The sequence below is a fragment of the Grampus griseus genome (assembly GCF_964374135.1).
Source record: "Grampus griseus genome assembly, chromosome: 5".
Taxonomy (NCBI): domain Eukaryota; kingdom Metazoa; phylum Chordata; class Mammalia; order Artiodactyla; family Delphinidae; genus Grampus; species Grampus griseus.
The window spans coordinates 126,562,473-126,576,473 of record NC_138998.1 but is presented as its reverse complement, the minus strand read 5'-3'; positions in this window follow the sequence as shown (position 1 = coordinate 126,576,473).

Sequence of the window (14,001 nt, the reverse complement as noted above, 5' to 3'; positions counted from 1 at the left end):
TGAAACAACTCTAGAAACTGGATAGCAGCACATGACTAAGTCCTAAGAACCTAGTTATGACTCTTTCCTCCATGTTCATAGTCACAATGCTACCATTTTCAATCTTCTGTGAATGTAGTATGGAACTTGGAAAGTAAGATAAAAGAAGATGGCTTTCTTGGTAGGGAGATGCTGGCTTGTCTGGAGTAGACCTGGATCACATGTCCATGTCCTGGAGTCTGAACAACCATATAAGAATCTCTACTCTGGAGAAGGAGTGACTGAGACAGGGGAGAGGGGAGGAGAAGGGAAATTTCCAGGCTGAGGGTGTTCTTCCCTACACTCCTTGAGAGCCAACTGGAAGGTAAACCTAACCTATCTAGAGTGGAAGAGAGAGCACAGATGATGGCTGCTAGATGTTATGGAAAAGAAGTGATATATGAATGGAGTTTTGGGTAAAAATAAGCTTTGATAAAGCATTCATAGATTGGGAGGGGAAAAGTGGCAGGCAGAAGGGGATTTAATTTTCCGTGATTAGATCATAAACTGCAAAGTATGTGTACTTAAAACAGGAGAGGTAAGCTGAGGACAGACCATCAACAACTTTACATTGAAGGTAGAGTTTTATGCATCTGGCACTTTTGCAAACACTGAAAGAATTTAAGAACATAAGTAACGTGTCAAATTACTTTTCTTACATTACATTTAATATCTATATATGTATTTATATAATATAAAACACTTTTATATTTTAAAAGATATAAAACACTTTTCCATATGAAATTATTTCTAAAATATACTTCAGCTTATAATAATTAAAGAGAAATTCCTTCAAAAATTTTATTAGTCACAAAAAGTGTCATTTTCACTGCAATTTTTCACCTATCCGGCATGATGATGAAGTTTATTTACATTAGAAATTTCAAGTGAGTTAAGTTCTTCCAAAATTCCAATTAAAGAAAATAATATATATATATCACCATTGAAAACATTCAAACTAAAATTTTCCCTTCCCTCCTTTCTTCCAACCATCATTTTTCCTTTTATCCACCCATCTTTCAAGCAATATTTCTGAGCATCTATTTGTATCAAATTGGGAAGCCCTTGTAAAAGACAAGTCCTTGATCTCATAGAGTTTACAGAACTATAGAGGGTCCAGGAAATGAGGAGTTAAATGAATAAACAAGATAAGTATGGAATGTAATGAGAACTATGAAGGCAATAAAAGCATGATAAGATAGCAGGTGACTAGGAAAAGAAGGATACTGTGGAAAGCTGGGCCAGATAAGCTTCTACAGTAGATGTTATTCAAACTGAAACATAAAGAATGTAAAGGAAGTAATCTTAGAGACTGTCAGGTGAAGAGCATACCAGTTGGAGGAAACAGCACTTGCAATGTTCCAGAAGCAGAAATGTTAGTATGTCAGAGCATCACAAGAAAGCCAACATGACTGAGGTGAGTGATCAAATGAACATGGTAAAAAATCAATTCACAGATGTAGGAGATTGCCCTATCATGCTAGGCCTTGAGACCATGCTAAGAAATTGGGGGTTTCATGCTTTTGGACAGGAAAATTTAACATTGTTAACAATATTAATATTGTTAACATTTTGATAGTACCATCTGGAGGTATAATGTACACACAGACATACATACATCTAGACAGACACAGACAGAGATCTTATACTTTCCCTGCTTAACTTAAAAAAACAAAAACAAAAACAAAACAATTGGGGGTTTGTTCAAAATTTGAATGGAAGTCACTGCAGTGTTTTGAACTTTGGAGTTATATGATCTGAATTACATTTTTAAAACAATATTTCACATGCAGTGCTGACAATAGATTTGTAAAAGGGTAAGAGTTAAATCATGCAAGTTATTTTGGAAGCAGTTGTAGTGATCCAAGTTAAATATGTTGTTTGCTAGGACTAAGGAGATGACTGAGAAAGTGGTGAGAATTGAGAAACAGTTTGAGATATTTTGAAGGTAGTTCAAATGGATCAGATATATGGAGTTAGGGAAAGATTGAATATAATTTTATGGCTTAAATAATTCAGTGAATAATATAATTTTTCAATGAAATGATAAAGAATGAAGATCAGCAGTTTCAGGAAGGGAAAGGAACTGTTATCTTTTAAACACGTTAAGATTAAAATGTCAAATAGACATATAAGTGCCCTTCTGAAATATACAGATGAATATATGAGTTTTGTGGTTGTTAGGTGGAAAATAGAAATTTGAGAATCCTTAAAGTCATGAAACTGCATAAGATTAGCTATGGAGAGATTTTAGCTGGAGAATAAAAATAGCACAACTCTGTGTGCTATGGAACTTTACCTTTTGGGGCTCAGAAAATGAAGACTCCCGCAAAGGAGCCTGGGAAAGAGAAGCCAGTGATGTAGAAGAAAAACCAGGAAGCTGAGATTTTTTTGAAAGTCAAGTGTAAAAAGTTTTCAAGAAGGAAGTGATAAATGCTATTAAATAATGTTGAGAAGTAGAATGAAATGGGAATTAAAAGTTTTTGGGGCTTCCCTGGTGGCGCAGTGGTTGAGAGTCCGCCTGCCGAGGCAGGGGACGCGGGTTCGTGCCCCGGTCCGGGAAGATCCCACATGCCGCGGAGCAGCTGGGCCCGTGAGCCATGGCCGCTGAGCCTGCGCGTCCGGAGCCTGTGCTCCGCAACGGGAGAGGCCACAACAGTGAGAGGCCCACGTACAGCAAAAAAAAAAAAAAAAAAAAAAAAAGTTTTTGGAAGAATGGAAGTTTTTGACAACAACATTTTCAGTAGCATAGGAATGAAAGTGTTATTGGGAACCCTAAAGAAAATGGAAATGAAGTCAAATATTGATAATTTGTTTTGAAGATTTTTACTATTAAGATAAATAGAACAATGGGGTAGTAGATGTAGAGAGATGTGGAACCCAGGAGATGTTCGCTGTTGTTTGGGGTTGTTGTTGCTTTTGTTCATCTGTTATTTGTATTTTTAATATGGAAGAAATCAAGGCCTGTCTGTATGCTGTTAGAAATCATCTAACATAAAAAATAAAACTTGACGATGGAAGAGAAGGAAGAGATCATTGCAGGAGTAAAGTTCTTGAATTGATGATAGGGTATGAGACTCAAGGAAATGAGAGAAGAGGGAAGTTGGTCTGAGATTAGAACATTAATGTTATTTTATTTTAAAAAGAGGAAAGACAATGAATGCAGGAACAGAAATATATAGGTAATCGAAGCTGGCAATCTGGTTTTCCAAATTATGGACAGAAAAATAAAGTTTGCTCCACAGAGGAAAGAATAAAGCAGAGACAGAGAGAAAGAAAGATGAAGATGGAAAGAGAGATGTTTTTGGATTCCTTGCTGCCTTGATTCCTGATTCTAGTCCATTCCTGAGCCCCAGCTACACTCTGCTCCCTGTGTGGCACCTCTATGTTTTATGCCATGTTCCCTTTTGTGGTTAATAAACAAACTCTAGGGACTGTCTGTTTCTTGCAACCAAAAATGTTGTAACTAATATAAATGGCAACTACATTTTTCATTCTGTGGATTTGATTATTGGGAAATTCTAAGTTCCTCACCTCTCTACAAGACCCCTCAACACGGTCCTCACTTACCCTGCAATGGGGGACACACATAATTTATGTCTAGATTTCCTTCTTTGGAGTGATTACTTGACAATATTTCCTATAACTTGTCCAAACACTGATTTTCTTTATAGTATGAACATAAAATTATGTTAGTCAATTTCCTTAAAGCCTTTATTTTATTTCATTTGACTTGCTTCCATTTTTCAGAAATTCATACTGACCTAATTATAGAAAAATGACTAACAGGGGCAATGGCAATCCAGCAGACCTATAGTTCTTAAACTCTTCAGTGATCCTAAGAATTTCCTTTCATTTCTAATCACACCGGTGAGATTTTCTTGGCCTTGAATCTATGAGAACTGGGTAGAATTTTGGCCACTGTAATGTCAGCACAATGCATTTTTGTAAATCATTAAGTTCCTTGAAATTCTTCCACATGAGAGTAAAGAGGCTCTGTTTAGCATGAACAATGCAAAGTGAATGAGTATGGAGTAAGCTTGTGGTACACACTCTAAAATATATGGCTTTTTCCCCACATCCTTAAAAGGAAGAACAGTAAAATCAGGTAATGTAATTTCTAGCTTGTATATTGATAAAAAACCCTCCTTTGAATCAATTGGTGTATCAGTCCTTGCTTTGTGTTTCTGGCCAGTTTTCACTGAAAAGGGGATGCTATTTATTTTTTCCACATATTTGCACCCCCAAGGAACGGTCTCCAATTCAACTATCTGGCATGCTTTAAAAAACACTTTAGGACTAGAATGCTGATGACAAAGGAAATCTCAACTCATATCTGGACACTAAATATGCAGCCATTAAGTTAAAGTTAGTACTGGTGACTATTTTTGGCAAGTAATTTGTTAGATCTGCCTGAAAAAAATGATGGATGTGGAAAATAAGGGGAAATGAGAGGTCATACGCAGCAAGTTTAAAAATATGTTTGTTTTTTTCCCCTTCTCCTAAGAGGCCTTGGGGAGGATCAAAAGTCTTCTGGAGCAAGACCACAGGATAAGATTCAACCTAGGGTCTGTGAGAGAACACCTAACCTCACCTTTGAAAGAGTGGTTGTATCCAAGCCTAAATCAAAGCAACCCATAGTAGGAACCCCTATTAGTCCCATTTCTAATTCTAAGGGCTCCTTCACTTTACAATCTGTTCATAGAAATCCTCTGTCAGAATGTGAAGATGAGTAAGGAGCTGATTTTAAGTTAGTAAATGTCAGTTTGAATTAATAGGTTTCATTAAAATATCATTGTACTTAATCAACATGTTTTAGCATCTGTAGTTTCTAACTGTGTCAGAATTAACCTAAGCCAAGTTGTTCATTCAACTTCTCTGGGCAAATAATCTAAAACTTCAGCAATTAGAGATATAGAAACTTTTTTTCCTCCATCACCACAATGTCAATAACAGGTTTTATGTGTTATAAATGCCACACCACAGGTATTTATTGGCAAGCAGGTTTGCACCTTCATCAGTCTGCATCCATCTTTTCTCTCTTTGTGTTCTAACCTTGATTCTTCGATGAATGTCTTGCAAGAAAAGCTCCCTCCAAGGTAGACTTGATGTTATTTTAAATGGCAGGATATAGATATCACATATGATGTGTTTTAAAGAAAATTACAACACAGAACAATGTAACACTGACAAATCATAGGCACTCCATGGATATTTGCTGAGTGAACAAAAAAAAAGAAACATACATGTTGGTAGAAGGCATAAAACATTCTAAACAGAATTCCCTAATTCTTACAAGATAAATTTAAGGGCAAATAGAATATGAATTCACACATGGGATTTGATAGAAATAACTCAATTCTATGATGTGTACCACACATATCATGTACAATTTCCTATATTGAGTTATTATGAACATATCTTGAGTTATTAAGAAGTACAAGATAGAGCCATCTTTATCCTGTTTTCTTCCCTTCACTGTGATAAGAAATTTAAATTAAAATTTTTGGATTTGGGTTGACTATCCTTCTTACTAAGCTTGGAAAGTTATGAAGCAAGATGTCTGGTCTCTATCTTAAAGGCACAAAGTTACATTTAGGGGTCTGTCCTAATTTTTTCTTCCAATTCCCTGAAGTTCACTTCCTAAAATGGTCCAATATTTAAAGAAAATATGAAAACTAACATATATACATTATTATGTGTAGAGAGTTTACACAAACTTTTATATGTATAGGTACATATGTGATATATATCATGTACACATCATATATACATGTTATATAATATATATACCTTATGTTATATACAAAATACCTATGTGTAATAAGTATAAATATAATACTTAGTGTGTAATAATGTAATATAATATATATATATATATATATATATATATATACATTTTATTTGGTTGGTTTCATACTAAATTCAAGGTATATAGCCAAAGGAAATTGTGGTGGTTAGTTTCCTGAACTGGAAATACGTAAGTGAATACGGGAAATAAAATGAAAGAATGGACATTTCTGAACACCTGGTGAGTGATTTGGAAGATTAAGTTTCAGGATTACCTCAAAACACAAAGTCACAATACAGAAACAAACAAACAAAAACTGGTGTTATAAGCAACAAGGTAGGAAGTACAGGAAATTCCCAAGAGACTTCATGCAGAAATAATCAGAGATCAGAAAAAGCAAAATGAGTAAAGGAATAAAAATTAATAAACAAACATACATCTTAATTCCCTAAAGTGAAGACAGACTGAGATTTTAGAACACAAGAATTCACTGAACCTAAATGTAAGACCGGACACTATAAAACTCTTAGAGGAAAACATAGGAAGAACACTCTTTGACATAAATCACAGCAAGATCTTTTTTGACCCACCTCCTAGAGTAATGGAAATAAAAACAAAAATAAACAAATGGGACCTAATGAAACATAAAAGCTTTCACACAGCAAAGGAAACTATAAACAAGAGGAAAAGACAGACCTCAGAATGGGAGAAAATATTTGCAAACAAATCAGTGGACAAAGGATTAATCTCCAAAATATATAAACAGCACATGCAGCTCAATATCAAAAAACAAACAACCCAGTCCAAAAATGGGCAGAAGACCTAAATAGACATTTCTCCAAAGAAGACATACAGATGGCCAAGAGGCACATGAAAAGCTGCTCAATGTCACTAATTATTAGAGAAATGAAAATTAAAACTACAATGAAGTATCACCTCACACCAGTTTGAATGGGCATCATCAGAAAATCTACAAACAACAAATGCTGGACAGGGTGTGGAGAAAAGGGAACCCTCTTGCACTGTTGGTGGGAATGTAAATTGATACAGCCACTATGGAGAACAGTATGGAGGTTCCTTAAAAAACTAAAAATTGAATTACCATATGACCCAGCAACCCCACTACTGGGTATATACCCAGAGAAAACCATAATTCAAACAGACACATGCACCCCAATGTTCATTGCAGCACTATTTACAATAGCCAGGTCATGGAAGCAACCTAGATGCCCATTGACAGACGAATAGATAAAGAAGATGTGGTACATATATACAATGGAAAATTACTCAGCCATAAAAAGGAACAAAATTGGGTCATTTTTAGCGATGTGGATAGACCTAGAGACTGTCATACAGAGTGAAGTAAATCAGAAAGAGAAAAATAAATGTCGTATATTAACGCATATATGTGGAATCTAGAAAAATGGTACAGATGAACCAGTTTGCAAGGCAGAAATAGAGACACAGAGGTAGAGAATAAATGTATGAATACCAAGGGGCAAAAGCAGGGGTTGGAATGAATTGGGAGATTTGGATTGACATGTATACAATAATATGAGTAATATGTATAATATAGATAACTAATAAGAACCTGCTGTATAACACAGGGAACTCTACTGCACTGTACAGTAGAAACTAATACAATATTGTAAAACAACTGTACCTCAATTAAAAAAAAATTACTGAAGGCCAGAAATAATTAATGCAAAAGATATGCATTTTTATGTTGACTAGTGACATTCTTGATCTCCAAGGATTAAGAAGATATTTTTGGGTTTATAGGATTACTCAACAGTTTATTAAATCCTGAAAGAGAATTAGGTTTATAAAAATGTTTCCTGTTCTACCAATACAGAAGCTAAAATTCAGTGGCAGAGAGTTTACAGTATTTTGACAGACAAAGGTAGTAATCCCCAAATTATTCATATATAAAGACAACAGAAACAATTTCTGAGTATATTATTTGCAGAAGTAATACAATGAAGTAAAATATTGTTTGCAGAAGTAATACAAGAAGTAGAAAGTTAAATAATTTGACAACTTCAAAAGAGAGAAAAATGAGTTGTAGTAGAAACAGTCATTAGTGGAATGTATAGATGAATATTTATGAATCATAACAAAGTGATTATAAACTACAAAATAAATAGGATAACATTCTATCTCAGTACTTTAATACAAGACTGGAAGAAATGGTTATTTATAGCTTAATCGTTGTCTGGGAATAAAATTCTGAATTTTTACACTTATTGACACGTTTACAGTTATTGTCACTTGAAGGAGAAAAGGAATAGAAAATTATTGTTTATTTTATAATACTGGTGAAGAAATATTATATATGACTTAAGACAAGAATGTAAAAACTAGTAAAGATGCATCCCACGTGACAGAGGTATTTGGTCAGACTTAAAAGATCTACCATCACTGACAAGTGACAAAAGAGAAAATACAAAAATATACTTGGATATTAAATAATAGAGAAAAAATAATTCAAGAAATATTTTCATTATTGACGTCAATGTGGCAGATTCTACAGTTCAAAGAAACCTCAAATCAGGTTTAAAAACTCCACTTTGAAAAACCTCGAAGAAAGACATTTAGAAGAATATTAAAATGGTTGAAAATTGAAGGGTGGTCTGAGTTGAAGAGAGCAAATGTAATTGCAAATACAAGAAGTAGAGTACTATTACATATCTAAGAAAATGGAATTTAGTCAAAAGTTTTACATGAAACTATGATGGATTTTTTAAAACGGTAAAATTTAGAAATCATGTAAAAGATATAAAGAGCATAAAAAGCAATGAGTTGAATAGTACAGCTGAAAAATATCTCAAAAATAAAGTTAGTTTAAAAACTTGTATCTCACAAATTCATAATGATAATGACAACTACCATAGCCTTCTTAGATATCAATAGATATCTTAGATATTCAGTATCAATGAATTTGATATTCTCTGAGTATAAGATAGTCAGATTAGAAGTTGACAACAAAATATGGAAGACAAATTATAGAGATGAATATGACAGATGGAGGGTTGACTGATGGATGAATGGTTATATTGGGTGGAGTGGGTGGGTGTATGAATGGATAGATGGATGGATAAATGGATGGATGGATAGATTGATAGATAAACAGATAGTTACAATTTTTATCAATTTGTTTTTAAAACAGCACAGTCTTCCAATTAACTCACTGGTTAAAGATAAAATTAATACTATAAGCACTATTACAGAAAAATTATTTAGAAGTTAGTATATTACATTTCAAAAACTGTGTAATGTGGCTAAGACAGTTATTAAAATAAAATTAACCTTCAGTATATTTATAAAACCCAAACAAAATGGAATATTATTTTTTTTTTTTTTTCTTTTTGCGGTACGTGGACCTCTCACTGTTGTGGCCTCTCCCGTTGCGGAACACAGGCTCCGTATGCGCAAGCTCAGCGGCCATGGCTCACCGGCCCAGCTGCTCCGCGGCATGTGGGATCTTCCAGGACCGGGGCACGAACCCGTGTCCCCTGCATCGGCAGACGGACTCTCAACCACTGCGCCACCAGGGAAGCCCAAAATGGAATATTATTAAATATAAACATTCTACACAAAAATATTATGGAAGCAAAAAATTCTAACATTTTTAAAGGTTTAGATAGACTGGTGATAAACATTTATGTTCAGTCTACCATGTTTTAACAGAAGTAATTTCATTAGATTAAATAAATATAATTGCCAAAATTTGTTACAAAAAAATATTAATGGTAACCTAAATGTCCTGTAATATCACATAATCATGCTACACACACACACATACACACACACACACACACACATATACTCTCTTTCTCTCTCTCTCTCTGTTTTCCAATGGCTTGTGAAAGAAGGGCAGCATATTTACTTTCTGCTGCATTACTTTCATATGTGTTAGTTTTCTTATAATTAGAACATAGTACTTTCATTATCAGGATTTTAGGGTAAACCTATTTATTATAAGGTAAGAAACTCGGTTGAAGAAAACAAATCTTTCTCTGCAAAATGGGGAAACGCTGACATAATTTTAGAAAAAAAATATTTTTAATATGCTACTAATCTTAGGATCTCCTCATTTACTGTTCCAAGGTTTCTAAAGGCAAGATGAATTATCCTAATTACATGATATTCTTTTCTGACTGATGTTGATGGAGGAAAGATTACACAAAATCAAGAACCATGTCCAGCCACTGCCCGCAGGGTCCTTCACCAGAGCCATGTACACAGGTCCGTCTTGGTCCATTTATAATAATGTAAAACACCACACTCTAGCCAGAGAGTGGGATATTTTCAATTGGGTAAACTTTTTGAGGCAAATAAGGAGGTGAGCAACTTGCTTTCAGAGAATCTCCACACCTTCTCTTGGTTTCTTAGGAATGTAGTTTTCTCTTTCACCTATAAGCAGTATTAGAAGAAAATTAATGAGATTCCCCTCCTGTTTTAATACAGTTCCTTCCTCCTTCTTTTTTGGCTATTGTATTCTGTTTGTTCTTATTTTTGCTTTTCCCCGGGGAGCACTTAATGCTTCCAAGGACCTCTTAGTAACCACATGAGAGAGAAATGGGATTTTAGCAGAGTAACCCAGGTAAAAATCAATGCCATGCTTTCATTCACAGCACTTTCCTAATGTTTTTCACCATAACTTTGTGAAAGTTCCATTTGGGAATTCTTTTTGTGTAAACTGGATGTGCTTTTTCAGTGCCAAGAATGACAAAGGTTAAACTAATGCATCCAGCTGTTTCCCACATGCTAGGCTTAGAGAGGACAGTGTCCAGCTTCCTTCCCATGCTGATCCCGCCCCTGGGTTCTTATCTCCCCCCCCCCACCCCCAAACACACACACTCCCACAATGACAGGCTCTGGCTTGGTCTCAGTGACCTGGGGTAACTGCTATGAAGCAGCTTTTGTTAAGAGATAGGATGTGTGATGGTTCCCGTCAAACAAAATTGGATTCAAAATACACTGCCCCCTCTCATATATCAGGTGTAACACTAAAGGCATGCCCGTGACCATCTCATCAATTTCCCAATTACCTGTTTAGGGAAATACAACAACAAGCGACAAACACAACTTTGAAAAGATAAAGAAAATCCCCATGATCAAATTCCCAGCAGGGTCACGTTAGTAAACATCTGGTAGAGGAAGGAATTTTTGGAGTCAGGTTTTTTTTGAGCCAACATCATTTTTTTTTCAGTTCTCCATACCATGTGTCAGATAGATATTAGATAGATAGATAGATAGATGATAGGATAGGGAGATCATTATATATATATGAGAGACTTTTGGATAGTGTGTTACGTTGAATAATTGCAACTCTCCCCCTCCATGCCCCCAAATGCCTGAATGCCTAGAACCTGTGAATAGCTTATGATACATGGCAAAAAGGGGCTTTAAAGATATAATTTCAGGCTACAGACATTAAAATTAGGGAAATTATCCTGATTACCTTAAGAGGTCCCATCTAATCAAATGGATCCTTAAGAGTGGAGAATTTTCTCCGGCTGGTGTTGGAGAGATGTGGTGAAAGAGGAAGGCAGCAGAGAAAGAGAGCTTCCAAACTCCAGCATGCCTTTGCTGGTTCTGAGATGTAGGTGGCCACTATGGAGGGCTGTAAAGAGAACTCTAAAAGAATGGCCAGTCCCCATTCGACAGAGAAGGAAGGGGAAACTTCAGATCTAAACTCGGCCAACAGTCTAAATGAGCTAGGAATTGGATTCTTTCCAACTGACTCAGGTGAGGAACCCAGATATCCTGGTACCTTGCTTTTTGCCTGTTAGCCCCTCAATATGAGGAATAATGATGCAGAATTGTAGTAGATAACTGAACTTGGGCCCCCAAATCAGACACACCCAAACCTAATCTTAAAAATGAATATCTTAAATATATCACTTAACATTCTGTGTGCTTCCTGTTTTCTCTTCACTCATGAAAATCCACATCATAAAAATCCTTTGGCTAAAAGGGTGGGTATTCAGTAAAAGAAGAAATTCATGCAATTTCTCCTCTCTTACATTTTTAGAGTTTTTTTTTAAGGGGAAACAAAAAAGATATGCAAATAACTAACTTGATAGTGACTTTAAAAATTCTGACATATACCATCATCCTCTTTGAAAGCATCAACTATAGTAGCATGATGTGAAATTATCTTTGTGTGTTTTGACTTCTCTTCCTCTGAGTAGACATCTTCCTCTAATCTAGGTAAATCTGGGAACATATCACAAGCAAGGAGCATTTCATCAGGGAAATCAAAGCTCTGGAAATGTGCAGTGGAAAATAAAATATCTTTGAATTGCTTTTATCTAGAGGCTTCCATAAAGAATTTTTTCCAGCCACCATCATTGATTTTAAGATGACTGAGCTAAGTTGAAATGTTCTGGTCAGAGCGTCAGCATAGCCAGGGTTGTTGTTAGGTCCCGTCTGAGAATTCACTGTCCCAACATTACAGGAGAACTGAATCAGATTCAAAACTTGTGTCAAGCTGTCCCTGCAGCTCTGAGCTCATCAGCAGATTGCAGCTGGAATTTTCAGGCTGGGGGAAAGCCGGGAAGAGAGAGTAGTGGACTACAGAGTGCTCAGTAGCCTAGAGGAAGCCTGCCTTTGACAAGGGTGGTGGCATGGCAAACACTTTGCTACTGACAATCTCGAGCCAGCTCTCTTGCCATCATTCTGCCAAACGAGGCTCAAGGAGTTCAAACTGCAACACTCAGAATAATTAAGGCCATGGAGGACTGATTTTAGAAAGAGAGATTAAAGTAATTTACATGGGTTACTTGGCTCTACAAACATGAAATGAGAATATGAAAATTATCAACAGATACTTTAAAGGTCTAAGTTATGAGGAGGGACAAGAGAACAGTAAGTAATAAACAAAACATGATAATATGGCACTCTATGCCTAACGAAAGATAAATAAATATAAGAAGCTAAGTCATTTCAAAGTTAAAACCACCTCAGAAAAGGTACACAAATCATTAACTCTTTATTCTCCTGTTAAGGAAAGGCTTAGAGTATATAATCAGGCCCTTCTAATACTTAGTGTCTCTGAGATAGTCTAAAAAATGCAAACATAATGCTGCTTTTGAGACTGGGAGACTCTGTGTAGGGACACAGACGTGTGCACTCAGCATGTAGCATGGGTAAGCCAGGATGCATTTTGAGGGAAAACTGATTCATTTTACCCATAGACACTCAGAGAACACTCTCTTGATATTTCCAGACAAGCTGAAAGCCGACCCTGTCAATTGGCTTTATCATTAGCAAGCTACTGCCGAGAAAGATCATGCATCCCTGGAAAGAGTGTGCTTCATCATTTCCCCCCAAACTGGATGGGAAAGAAGATTCATCTCCCTCCTCATTCTGTTCCAATGCAAAATTCATCCTTCTGGTGAATTGGAGGATCTGCTGATGTGAAAGTTTGTTTTGTCCTGACTTTCTATAATTTCCTCAGCATACAAAAGGACATGTTAATGCTGGACAACAAAACCCAATAGTGGGTTCCCACCACAAAGCATAGTTTCATGACCACAGGTCCAAAAACAAGTTTTTACTTCTTCCTCCTCCCAAGAGTACAATTCCATTGGTTATGACATAAGCCACTAGGGAACATGGTGGTTGTTCTCTTGGGTAATCTGTTCGTAAGAACTTGAAAAATGGTCCTCAAATCAGCATGCCACACGTTATTTAAAATTCAAGAAAAAAAAAGTCTTTGGCTTCCAAGTAAAGATAGGAGATAGAAAAGAAATTGATTTTAAGTATATAAATGTTTATATAGGAGTATATAAAAGTGTTTGTACTTTTACTCAGCAACCTCAATGTTTTTGATTGCTTTGGGTTCCTTTAGTTGACCCTTTATGCCATGTTTTATAGTATATGTCCTACTTGTGTAACAGTCATCAGCCAAAGGGGCTTTGGGCTACATAGCCAGTATCTAAGAATGCTATGTTCAGTTTAGCTCGGTGTTACACCAAGAGAATCCACATCCATCCTCAGTGCAATGCTGTTCTGAGGAAGAGAAACATATCCAATCAATGAAAATATGGACAACTATAAGCAGTGAACATATGGGTGAGTCATCTAATATAGCACTGACCTTAAAACTTAAAAATGAATTGTTTTTAGTCAAGACAGAAAATTTTGATAAATGGAAAATTGCCCTAATGACTTTTCAAGTT